Source organism: Oncorhynchus gorbuscha, linkage group LG21, assembly GCF_021184085.1.
Source record: "Oncorhynchus gorbuscha isolate QuinsamMale2020 ecotype Even-year linkage group LG21, OgorEven_v1.0, whole genome shotgun sequence".
In the NCBI taxonomy this organism is placed as follows: domain Eukaryota; kingdom Metazoa; phylum Chordata; class Actinopteri; order Salmoniformes; family Salmonidae; genus Oncorhynchus; species Oncorhynchus gorbuscha.
In genome coordinates, this window is record NC_060193.1 from 25,925,535 (window position 1) to 25,937,750 (window position 12,216).

A 12,216-nucleotide genomic window follows, 5' to 3' on the forward strand; every position below is an offset into this window, starting at 1 on the left:
AAATGAACCCAGAGGCAGCCAGTTCCAAGGACCTTGTTGCCATGCCGTCCCACCACCAGGAGACTGTCCAATGCCACGAAGCCGCCCTGGTTCAGCAAGAGGCCTTAATGGCTAGACATTCTCATCTTCTGTCGGAGATGCTGACTTCCATAAAGCAGATATCTGATCGACTTACCCCGGCAACAGTTCCCGTCCCAGTACCTCAGATTCACGTACCCATGGCAGTTAACCCCCTGGCTGAACCTCGTCTTCCACCTCCCCAACGGTTCTCAGGTGATCCAAGTGCTTGTAAAGGGTTTCTCACCCAATGTTCTCTCTCCTTCGAGCTGCAACCCTCGTCGTTTCCCACCGACCGGTCTAAGATCGCATATATCATCACCCTGCTGTCGGAAAAAGCTCTGGCTTGGGCTACTGCTGTGTGGGATGCCCATAGTTCCTGCTGTGCCAGCTACTCTGCCTTTGCTGAGGAATTCAAACAAGTGTTTCAAGGCCCACGCAGTGGTCCTGACTCAGCCAAACAGCTCCTGACTCTCCACCAAGGTCGGCGCAGCGTGACAGACTATGCCATCCAGTTCCGCACGGTGGCAGCAGCGAGTGGCTGGAACAACGAGGCGCTCACGGTGTGCTTTCTGAAAGGCCTTTCCGACACTATGCAAGATGAACTGGCCACTCGGGAAGCCACTCGAGTCCCTGATCAAGTTGGCCTCACGCATTGATCATTGTCTGAGAGAGAGAGAACTAAACCGTAGACCTCTAGCCCCCATCAGTCCCAGCTCCGAGTCCCCACCTTTATCCTCACTGGCTCCACCGGAACCCATGCAGATTGGACACATCTCCCAGGCTGAGAGAGACCGCCGGATGAGGGAGCGACGGTGTCTATATTGCGGCAAACCGGGCCATTTCCGTTCCACGTGTCCCGGGCTCCAGGGAAACGCTCTGTCCCGTACAGACCGGGGGGAACTGTAACGGGAAACATAACCTCCTCCCATCCGTCCAACTCCCGTCTGCTCATTCCAGTCACCCTTTCCTGGGACAACCACAAGCTTCACCTTCAAGCCTTGGTAGACTCTGGAGCCGCAGGTAACTTCATGGATGGTGTCTGGGCGAAGGAGAATGGCGTTCCCTCTGAACCTCTAAGTGACCCCATGAGGGTTACTACATTGGATGGAAGCCCTTTGGGATCTGGACTTGTCACTCATGTCACTACCTCCTTGCGACTTTCAGTTTCACAACACCAGGAATTGATGAACTTTCATTTGATCTCCTGTTCGAGTTCCCTCTCGTCCTTGGATACCCCTGGCTTCAGAGCCATAACCCTCACATCGACTGGTCTGTGGGCACTATCAAGCAGTGGGGTCCTACGTGCCAAGCTACTTGTATTTTCCCGAATTCCCCGAGTTCTACTCCAGAGTCTTTAGAATCCATCGACCTGACCCAAGTTCCCGAGTGTTACCATGACCTCAAACTGGTATTTAGCAAACAGAGGGCCACCATGCTACCACCCCATAGACCTTATGATTGCCCCATCGAACTGTTTCCAGGCACTTGCCCCCCCCAGGGGTCAGATCTTTTCCCTATCTCCACCCGAACGAGCTGCTATGGATACCTACATCAAGGACGCTCTGGAAGCAGGCCTCATGCGTCCATCCACCTCCCCGGCGGGAGCAGGGTTTTTCTTTGTGGCCAAGAAAGACTGTGGGTTACGTCCTTGCATCGACTACCGGGGACTCAATGCCATAACCGTCCGTAACCGTTACCCGCTACCCCTTATGGCCACAGCCTTCGAGTTGCTCCAGGAAGCAGTTGTTTTCACTAAGCTTGACCTGCGGAACATACCATCTTGTGCGGATCAGACCTGGTGACGTGGAAGACCGCTTTCAACACGCCTACTGGTCACTACGAATACTTGGTGATGCCCTTCGGCCTGACCAACGCCCCAGCGGTGTTCCAAGCGCTCATAAACGATGTGCTTAGGGATATGCTTAACATATTTGTGTTCGTTAACTTGGATGACATCCTCATTTTTTCGAGCTCTCTTCAAGAACACACTAAGCATGTCAGACAAGTACTCAAACGCCTCCTAGACAGCCATCTGTACGTTAAGCCGGAAAAATGTGAATTCCATTAATCCCGAGTACAATTCCTGGGATTTGTAGTGGAACCCGGTCGAGTCCAAATGGACCCCAGGAAGGTAGGGGCGGTAGTTGATTGGCCCATCCCCAAATCCGTTAAGGAAGTTCAGCGTTTCCTGGGCTTCACAAACTTTTACCGCAAGTTCATCAAGAACTTCAGCTTGGTGGCAGCCCCTCTCTCAGCTTTAACCAAGGGTGGCAATGCAAGGTTTTTGTGGGGAAGAGAAGCTGAGACGGCCTTCCAAGGACTGAAGCAGCGCGTCCTCTCTGCTCCCATCCTGATACTACCGACTACGGATGAACCGTTTGTGGTGGAGGTAGATGCCTCAGAGGTTGGTGTTGGAGCTGTTCTGTCTCAGAGGGGTGAAGACAAGAAGCTTCATCCGTGCGCTTTCTTCTCACACCGGCTTGCCCGGCTGAGAGGAACTACGATGTGGGGGATCGTGAACTCCTAGCGGTTAAGATGGCATTGAAGGAATGGAGACACTGGCTCGAGGAGCTTCTCACCCGTTTCAAGTGCTACGGACCACAAAAATCTGCCGTATATCCAGCAGGCGAAGCGGTTGAACTCTAGACAAGCTAGATGGTCTCTTTTCTTCAATCGATTCCGGTTTATCCTCACCTATCGGCCCGGGTCGAAGAATCTCAAACAGGATGCCCTGTCCCGATTCTACGCTTCTGCCATTCGAGATGACACGGACATGCCTGTCCTTCCTGCTGCTAAGATCGTGGCTCCGATCTCGTGGCAAGTTGAGGATACCGTGAGACGAGCTCAAGCTATCGAACCGGACCCGAAAGGAGGTCCTGCCAATCGGTTGTTTGTCCCCCAAGGCAGTGAGGACTCAGGTCCTTCTGTGGGGGCACTCCTCTCGCCTCACCTGTCACCCGGGCGTAGGTCGCACCTTGGAGTTCATCCAGCGTAAGTTCTGGTGGCCTACCATAAGAGAAGACGTTGCCACTTTCGTCAATGCCTGCCCCGTGTGCTGCCAGGGCAAATCTTCTCACTTCTGCCCTCAAGGACTCCTTCACCCTTTACCCCACAGACTCTGGTCCCATATCTGTCATGTTTGTCATTTATTGTCATGTCTTGTCCCTGTGCTCCCCATGCTATTCGTTTCCCTCTGCTGGTCTTGTTTGGTTCTATCCCTCTCTCTCCCCCTCCCCCTTTCACTCTCTCGCTCTCTCTTCTCTCTGTCGTTCCGTTCCTGCTCCCAGCTGTTCCTATTCCCCTAATCATCATTTAGTCTTCCCACACCTGTTCCCGATCCTTTCCCCTGATTAGACTCCCTATTTATTCCTTTGTGATCCGTTCCTGTTCCATCGGTTCCTTGTTTTGTATTCCATGCTGTTATTGCGTTTCGCCCTGTCCTGTCGTGTTTTTGCCGTGATTGTGTATCACCCTGTCCTGTCGTGTTTTGTGCCTTCTTCAGACGCTGCGTGTGAGCAGGTGTCTCAGTTGACTACGGCCTGCGCCTACCCGAAGCGACCTGCAGTCTGTGGCCGCTTCTCCAGTTGTTTTCCCCTCTACTATCTAGAGGATTTCAGTTATTCGGTTTTGAGCATTAATAAACTCTGTTTCTGTTAAGTCGCGTTTGGGTCCTCCTTCACCTGCATAACAGAAGGAACCGATCAAAGAATGGACCCAGCGACTTCTGACGCTCGTTACACTGCCGTCGAGATCAAGGAGCCATGCTCGGCAGACACGAGCAGGAATTGTCCGCTGCTCGCCAGGCCGTGGAAAACCTGGCTGCTCAGGTTTCCGACCTCTCTGGACAGTTCCAGAGTCTACGTCTCGTGCCACCTGTTACTTCCTGGCCTGCCGAGCCTCCAGAACCTAGGGTTAATAACCCACCTTGCTACTCCGGGCAGCCCACTGAGTGCCGCTCCTTTCTCACGCAGTGTGAGATTGTGTTCTCTCTCAACCCAACACATACTCTAGAGAGAGAGCTCGGGTTGCTTACGTCATCTCACTCCTCACTGGCCGGGCTCGAGAATGGGGCACAGCTATCTGGGAGGCAAGGGCTGTTTGCTCTAACGATTTCCAGAACTTTAAAGAGGAGATGATTCGGGTTTTTGACCGTTCAGTTTTTGGTGGGGAGGCTTCTAGGGCCCTGGCTTCCTTATGCCAAGGTGAACGGTCCATAACGGATTATTCCATTGAGTTTCGCACTCTTGCTGCCTCTAGTGAGTGGAACGAGCCGGCGCTGCTCGCTCGTTTTCTGGAGGGACTCCACGCTGTGGTTAAGGATGAGATTCTCTCCCGGGAGGTTCCTTCAGATGTGGACTCTTTGATTGCTCTCGCCATCCGCATAGAACGACGGGTAGATCTTCGTCACCGGGCTCGTGGAAGAGAGCTCGCATCAACGGTGTTTCCCTGCTCCGCATCGCAGCCATCTCCCCCTCTGGCTTTGAGACTGAGCCCATGCAGCTGGGAGGGATTCGCATCTCGAATAAGGAGAGGGAACGGAGGATCACCAACCGCCTGTGCCTCTATTGTGGAGTTGCTGGACATTTCGTTAATTCATGTCCAGTAAAAGCCAGAGCTCATCTGTAAGCGGAGGGCTACAGGTGAGCGCAACTACTCAAGTCTCTCCATCAAAGTCCTGTACTACTTTGTCGGTCCACCTACGCTGGACCGGTTCGGGCGCTACATGTAGTGCCTTGATAGACTCTGGGGCTGAGGGTTGTTTCATGGACGAAGCATGGGTTCGGAAACATGACATTCCTTTCAGAGAGTTAGATAAGCCTACGCCCATGTTCGCCTTAGATGGTAGTCATCTTCCCAGTATCAGATTTGAGACACTACCTTTAACCCTCACAGTATCTGGTAACCACAGTGAGACTATTTCTTTTTTGATTTTCCGTTCACCGTTTACACCTGTTGTTTTGGGTCATCCCTGGCTAGTATGTCATAATCCTTCTATTAATTGGTCTAGTAATTCTATCCTATCCTGGAACGTTTCTTGTCATGTGAAGTGTTTAATGTCTGCCATCCCTCCCGTTTCTTCTGTCCCTACTTCTCAGGAGGAACCTGGCGATTTGACAGGAGTGCCGGAGGAATATCATGATCTGCGCACGGTCTTCAGTCGGTCCCGAGCCAACTCCCTTCCTCCTCACCGGTCGTATGATTGTAGTATTGATCTCCTTCCGGGGACCACTCCTCCTCGAGGTAGACTATACTCTCTGTCGGCTCCCGAACGTAAGGCTCTCGAGGATTATTTGTCTGTGTCTCTTGACGCCGGTACCATAGTGCCTTCTTCCTCTCCGGCCGGGGCGGGGTTCTTTTTGTTAAGAAGAAGGACGGTACTCTGCGCCCCTGCGTGGATTATCGAGGCTGAATGACATAACGGTTAAGAATCGTTATCCGCTTCCCCTTATGTCATCAGCCTTCGAGATTCTGCAGGGAGCCAGGTGCTTTACTAAGTTGGACCTTCGTAACGCTTACCATCTCGTGCGCATCAGAGAGGGGACGAGTGGAAAACGGCGTTTAATACTCCGTTAGGGCATTTTGAGTACCGGGTTCTGCCGTTCGGTCTCGCCAATGCGCCAGCTGTTTTTCAGGCATTAGTTAATGATGTTCTGAGAGACATGCTGAACATTTTCGTTTTTGTCTATCTTGACGATATCCTGATTTTTCTCCGTCACTCGAGATTCATGTTCAGCACGTTCGACGTGTTCTACAGCGCCTTTTAGAGAATTGTCTCTATGTAAAGGCTGAGAAGTGCTCTTTTCATGTCTCCTCCGTTACTTTTCTCGGTTCCGTTATTTCCGCTGAAGGCATTCAGATGGATTCCGCTAAGGTCCAAGCTGTCAGTGATTGGCCCGTTCCAAGGTCACGTGTCGAGTTGCAGCGCTTTTTTAGGTTTCGCTAATTTCTATCGGCGTTTCATTCGTAATTTCGGTCAAGTTGCTGCCCCTCTCACAGCTCTTACTTCTGTCAAGACGTGTTTTAAGTGGTCGGTTCCGCCCAGGGAGCTTTTGATCTTCTAAAAGAACGTTTTACGTCCGCTCCTATCCTCGTTACTCCTGACGTCACTAGACAATTCATTGTCGAGGTTGGCCTTCAGAGGTAGGCGTGGGAGCCATTCTATCCCAGCGCTTCCAGTCTGACGATAAGGTTCATCCTTGCGCTTATTTTTCTCATCGCCTGTCGCCATCTGAGCGCAACTATGATGTGGGTAACCGTGAACTGCTCGCCATCCGCTTAGCCCTAGGCGAATGGCGACAGTGGTTGGAGGGCGACCGTTCCTTTTGTCGTTTGGACAGACCATAAGAACCTTGAGTACATCCGTTCTGCCAAACGACTTAATGCCCGTCAAGCTCGTTGGGCGTTGTTTTTCGCTCGTTTCGAGTTTGTGATTTCTTACCGTCCGGGTAGCAAGAACACCAAGCCTGATGCCTTATCCCGTCTGTTTAGTTCTTCTGTGGCTTCTACTGATCCCGAGGGGATTCTTCCTTATGGGCGTGTTGTCGGGTTAACAGTCTGGGGAATTGAAAGACAGGTTAAGCAAGCACTCACGCACACTGCGTCGCCGCGCGCTTGTCCTAGTAACCTCCTTTTCGTTCCTGTTTCCACTCGTCTGGCTGTTCTTCAGTGGGCTCACTCTGCCAAGTTAGCGGGTCATCCCGGTGTTCGAGGCACTCTTGCGTCTATTCGCCAGCGCTTTTGGTGGCCGACTCAGGAGCGTGACACGCGCCGTTTCGTGGCTGCCTGTTCGGACTGCGCGCAGACTAAGTCGGGTAACTCTCCTCCTGCCGGTCGTCTCAGACCGCTCCCCATTCCTTCTCGACCATGGTCTCACATTGCCTTAGACTTCATTACCGGTCTGCCTTTGTCTGCGGGGAAGACTGTGATTCTGACGGTTGTCGATAGGTTCTCTAAGGCGGCACATTTCATTCCCCTCGCTAAACTTCCTTCCGCTAAGGAGACGGCACAAATCATTATTGAGAATGTATTCAGAATTCATGGCCTCCCGTTAGACGCCGTTTCAGACAGAGGTCCGCAATTCACGTCACAGTTTTGGAGGGAGTTCTGTCGTTTGATTGGTGCGTCCGTCAGTCTCTCTTCCGGGTTTCATCCCCAGTCTAACGGTCAAGCAGAGAGGGCCAATCAGACGATTGGTCGCATACTACGCAGCCTTTCTTTCAGGAACCCTGCGTCTTGGGCAGAACAGCTCCCTGGGCAGAATACGCTCACAATTCGCTTCCTTCGTCTGCTACCGGGTTATCTCCGTTTCAGAGTAGTCTGGGTTACCAGCCTCCTCTGTTCTCATCCCAGCTTGCCGAGTCCAGCGTTCCCTCCGCTCAAGCGTTTGTCCAACGTTGTGAGCGCACCTGGAGGAGGGTGAGGTCTGCACTTTGCCGTTACAGGGCACAGACGGTGAGAGCCGCCAATAAACGCAGGATTAAGAGTCCAAGGTATTGTTGCGGCCAGAGAGTGTGGCTTTCCACTCGCAACCTTCCTCTTACGACAGCTTCTCGTAAGTTGACTCCGCGGTTCATTGGTCCGTTCCGTGTCTCCCAGGTCGTCAATCCTGTCGCTGTGCGACTGCTTCTTCCGCGACATCTTCGTCGCGTCCATCCTGTCTTCCATGTCTCCTGTGTTAAGCCCTTTCTTCGCACCCCGTTCGTCTTCCCTCCCCCCTCCCGTCCTTGTCGAGAGCGCACCTATTTACAAGGTACATAAAATTATGGACATGCGTTCTCGGGGACGGGGTCACTAATACCTAGTGGATTGGGAGGGTTACGGTCCTGAGGAGAGGAGTTGGGTTCCGTCTCGGGACGTGCTGGACCGTTCGCTCATCGATGATTTCCTCCGTTGCCGCCAGGATTCCTCCTCGAGTGCGCCAGGAGCGCTCGGTGAGTGGGGGTACTGTCATGTTTGTCATTTATTGTCATGTCTTGTCCCTGTGCTCCCCATGCTATTCGTTTCCCTCTGCTGGTCTTGTTTGGTTCTATCCCTCTCTCTCCCCCTCCCCCTTTCACTCTCTCGCTCTCTCTTCTCTCTGTCGTTCCGTTCCTGCTCCCAGCTGTTCCTATTCCCCTAATCATCATTTAGTCTTCCCACACCTGTTCCCGATCCTTTCCCCTGATTAGACTCCCTATTTATTCCTTTGTGATCCGTTCCTGTTCCATCGGTTCCTTGTTTTGTATTCCATGCTGTTATTGCGTTTCGCCCTGTCCTGTCGTGTTTTTTGCCGTGATTGTGTATCACCCTGTCCTGTCGTGTTTTGTGCCTTCTTCAGACGCTGCGTGTGAGCAGGTGTCTCAGTTGACTACGGCCTGCGCCTACCCGAAGCGACCTGCAGTCTGTGGCCGCTTCTCCAGTTGTTTTCCCCTCTACTATCTAGAGGATTTCAGTTATTCGGTTTTGAGCATTAATAAACTCTGTTTCTGTTAAGTCGCGTTTGGGTCCTCCTTCACCTGCATAACAATATCTTGTTGGACTTTATTACTGGCCTTCCTCCATCCCATGGCAATACTACTATCCTAGTCATAATCGACAGGTTTTCAAAGGTGGCCAGGTTCGTCCCTCTGACTAAGTTACCTTCTGCCAAGGAAACGGCTGAGTTGGTAATTAATCATGTGTTCCGAGACTTCGGCATTCCTCAAGATATGGTTTCTGACAGAGGTCCCCAGTTCGCCTCAAGGTTTTGGAAGGCCTTCTGCCAACTCATGGGGGCTTCTGCCAGTCTATCTTCAGGGTATCATCCGGAGTCCAACGGCCAAACAGAGAGGATGAATCAAGAGCTGGAAACCACCCTCCGATGTATGACTCGTAACAACCCGTCCACATGGTCGTCCTTCATTGTTTGGGCCGAATATGCGCACAACACCTTGCGCTCCTCCTCCACTGGTATGTCCCCGCACGAGTGTCAGTTTGGCTATGCCCCTCCATTGTTCCCGGACCAGGAGGCAGAAGTCAGAGTGCCTTCAGCCTTGAAGTTCGTCAGACGCTGTCGGCTTATGTGGAGGAAGACCCGTCTTAATCTTATGCGTTCCTCACAGAGGTACCAACAACAAGCCAACAGACGTCGCCGTCCCGGGCCTACCCTGTGCCCCGGCCAGAGAGTCTGGCTCTCCACAAGAGACTTACCACTACAGGTGGAGTCTCGTATTTTTGGGACAGCTTGCATCGGTCCCTTTAAGGTTGCCAGGAGAGTTAACCTAGTTTCTTATCGCCTACACTTACCCAGATCCCTTAAGATTAATCCCACGTTTCACATTTCCTTATTAAAACCTGCTGTTTTTTCTCTCCTTGTCCCGGCAGACAGACCTCCCCCTCCGCCTCGTGTCATTGGAGGCCAGCCGGCTTATACCGTCCATCGGATACTGGATTCCCGCCGGGTGCAGCGGTCCTGGCAGTATCTGGTGGACTGGGAAGGCTACGGTCCCGAGGAGCGCTCCTGGATTCCTGCCAAAGACATACTGGATCCTGACCTCATTCGTCAGTTCAGGGCCCTCCACCCCGAGAGAGCTGGGAGGAACGTCAGGAGCCGTTCCTAGGGGGGGGGGATTCTGTCAGGATTTGGCCAGGGTTGTTCCGGTTTTTGGTCACTAGATGCCCCCATTGTGCTTTTTGACCTTTTGTTTTCCCTTGATCCCCATTATTATTTGCACCTGTGCCTCGTTTCCCCTGATTGTATTTAAACCCTTAGTTTTCCTCAGTTCTTTGCTCTGTGTCTGTATGTTAGCACCCAGCCCTAGTATTCTGTGAACTCTTGTTGATCCCGGTGGACTCTCTTGTGGAATTCTGTTTTTTTTGTTCTTGTTTATTTATTTTTTGAGTATCTTTTGAGGCTTTTTATGCTATACCTTGTGGATTTACCTTTTTTGTCTTGGAGGATTACCTTTGTTCTTGTGGAATTCCTTTTGAGGTTGTGGAGTTACATGTTTTCCTGAAGGACTTCACCTTTTACTTCATTAAATACACCGTCTCAAGTACTGCTGTGTCTGCCTCATCTTCTGGGTTCTGCCGACTATTCGTGGCTCAGTTGGTTAAGTGACTGTTTCTCACTCCGGAGACCTGGGTTCGTAACTGGGTCCTGACAGGGGAGGTACGTGATGCGACGTTGGCTCCCTCTGCTGGGAGTACACGAGCTGGGCACCCTGACACGGATAGCTCCAAGTGGAGGTAATTAGGGGAAAGTGCCAACCAGCCGTGGAGGCCACATAAAAGGAGCACTGCGGCACACCGCGGGAGAGGACCGGAAGAGACCGAAGAGTGCCGCTATGAGTGTGGTGAGCCGGGACAGCTCCCGGGAGGAGGCCATGCTCTCCACATCCCCCAGCTCTGGGTTAACCCGGATGGGGAGTTATGTCATATCCTAGTGGGCGCACTCCGATGGTTCCTGTACGAATCAATGGTATCGACACCAGTGCTCTGCTGGACTCCGGCAGCATGGTAACCCTGGCCCACCCACAGTGGCTCACCCAAGAGGGGAAAGATGAACCGGGGGACGAGGAGGAGACAGTGTCCTGTGTACAAGGGGACACGAAGAGGTACCCAACTGTGCCGGTGAGGTTAACCACCCCGAAGGGGGAGTGCCAGATGCTCGTGGGGGCTGTTCCTAATTCTCCTCGGTGGATATTGCCCTCTCTTCCAGGTACTGTGGAGGAGGGATCTGGGGAGGCACGCAAGTGAGGTAGGAAGAAAAGGAAAGGACGGTGGCCTGTGCAACCCACCCACCGCCACGAGAGGTGTCCCCTTTATGGAGGTGGAGGCCCCAGACGGACCTCCCGACATGGGAATCCTCACGGGTCCGTTCGGGATGGCCCAGTTAGAAGACCCCAATCTCCAGAATGCTAGGGGCCAGGTGATTTTGGTGGATGGCTGACTGTTAACTGGGGTAAGTGAGTGGCGCTACCCCCACTTCGCCATCGATCGTAATTTATTGATTCAGGCAGTAAAGCACAATGGGGAGACAAAAGACTTGTTACTCATACCCAGGCAGTATGTTAGGACTGTGTTGCAGCTTGCCCACACCCACCTGCTTGGGGCACATCTGGGGATGGAGAAAACCAGGGAGTGGATCGGGAACTGCTTCCACTGGCCTGGAGTCAAGCGTGCCGTGGAGGACTACTGCCGTAGTTGCCCGGAGTGCCAGATAACAGCTCTGAGGGTACATTATAGAAACCCTTTGGTTCCCTTGCCCATTATAGGAGTGCCATTTGAGCGGGTGGCAATGGATCTGGTGGGTCCATTGGTATTCCGCGGGAAATCCTGACGGACCAGGGCACCGCATTCATTACTCGTGTGATGAAACATGTCTGCAATCAATTACGAATAAAACAGGACCAGTGTGTACCATCCACAAATGGACGGGGATTAGTTGAATGCTTCAATAAGACCCTAAAGCAGATGCTGAAGAAGTCATCAAGGGAGACGGGAGGAACTGGTACCAGCTGCTGCCCCACCCAATGTTCTCAGTGCGCAAGGTACCCCAAGCATCCACTGGGTTCTCCCCCTTTGAGCCCCTGTATGGCCATCGGTCCCGCGGACTGCTGGACCTAGCCAAGGAGGTCTGGGAAGAGCAGCTGCCCCCCCTTCGCAGCATAGTAGAACATATGGATGAGGGAGAGGATGACTGCGATTTGGCCAATGGTGACAGAGCACATGGCCCAGGCGCAACGCACCCAGGAGCATATCTAGCCTAACCACGAGAGTTCCACCCAGGTGAGAAGGTCTTGGTGCTGATCCCTACAACGGAGAGTAAATTCCTGGCTACATGGCATGGCCCTGGCTACGACATCCTTGAGTGGGTAGGCAACGTCAATTACAAGGTCCACCAAACAGGGCAGAGAAAACCCCTCCAGCTTCACCATGTGAACTTGCTGAAGAAATGGCACACACAAAATTGGTAAGAGAGCAACGCCTTCATGGCACGCCGATGACGCGGCCGGTCTTCATTTGATCGACTGTATCTTTGTCAAATAAGCACCAATCGGGGTCAAGTTAGCTCGATAGCCAATGAGCTTGGCTTTACGGGAGTATCCGGAAACCCTGTATATGTTGCAAATTGTATGTGCTAACCTATTGTGACAGCATGCCTTTTCCTTTTGGACAAAAAAATATAAGAATATT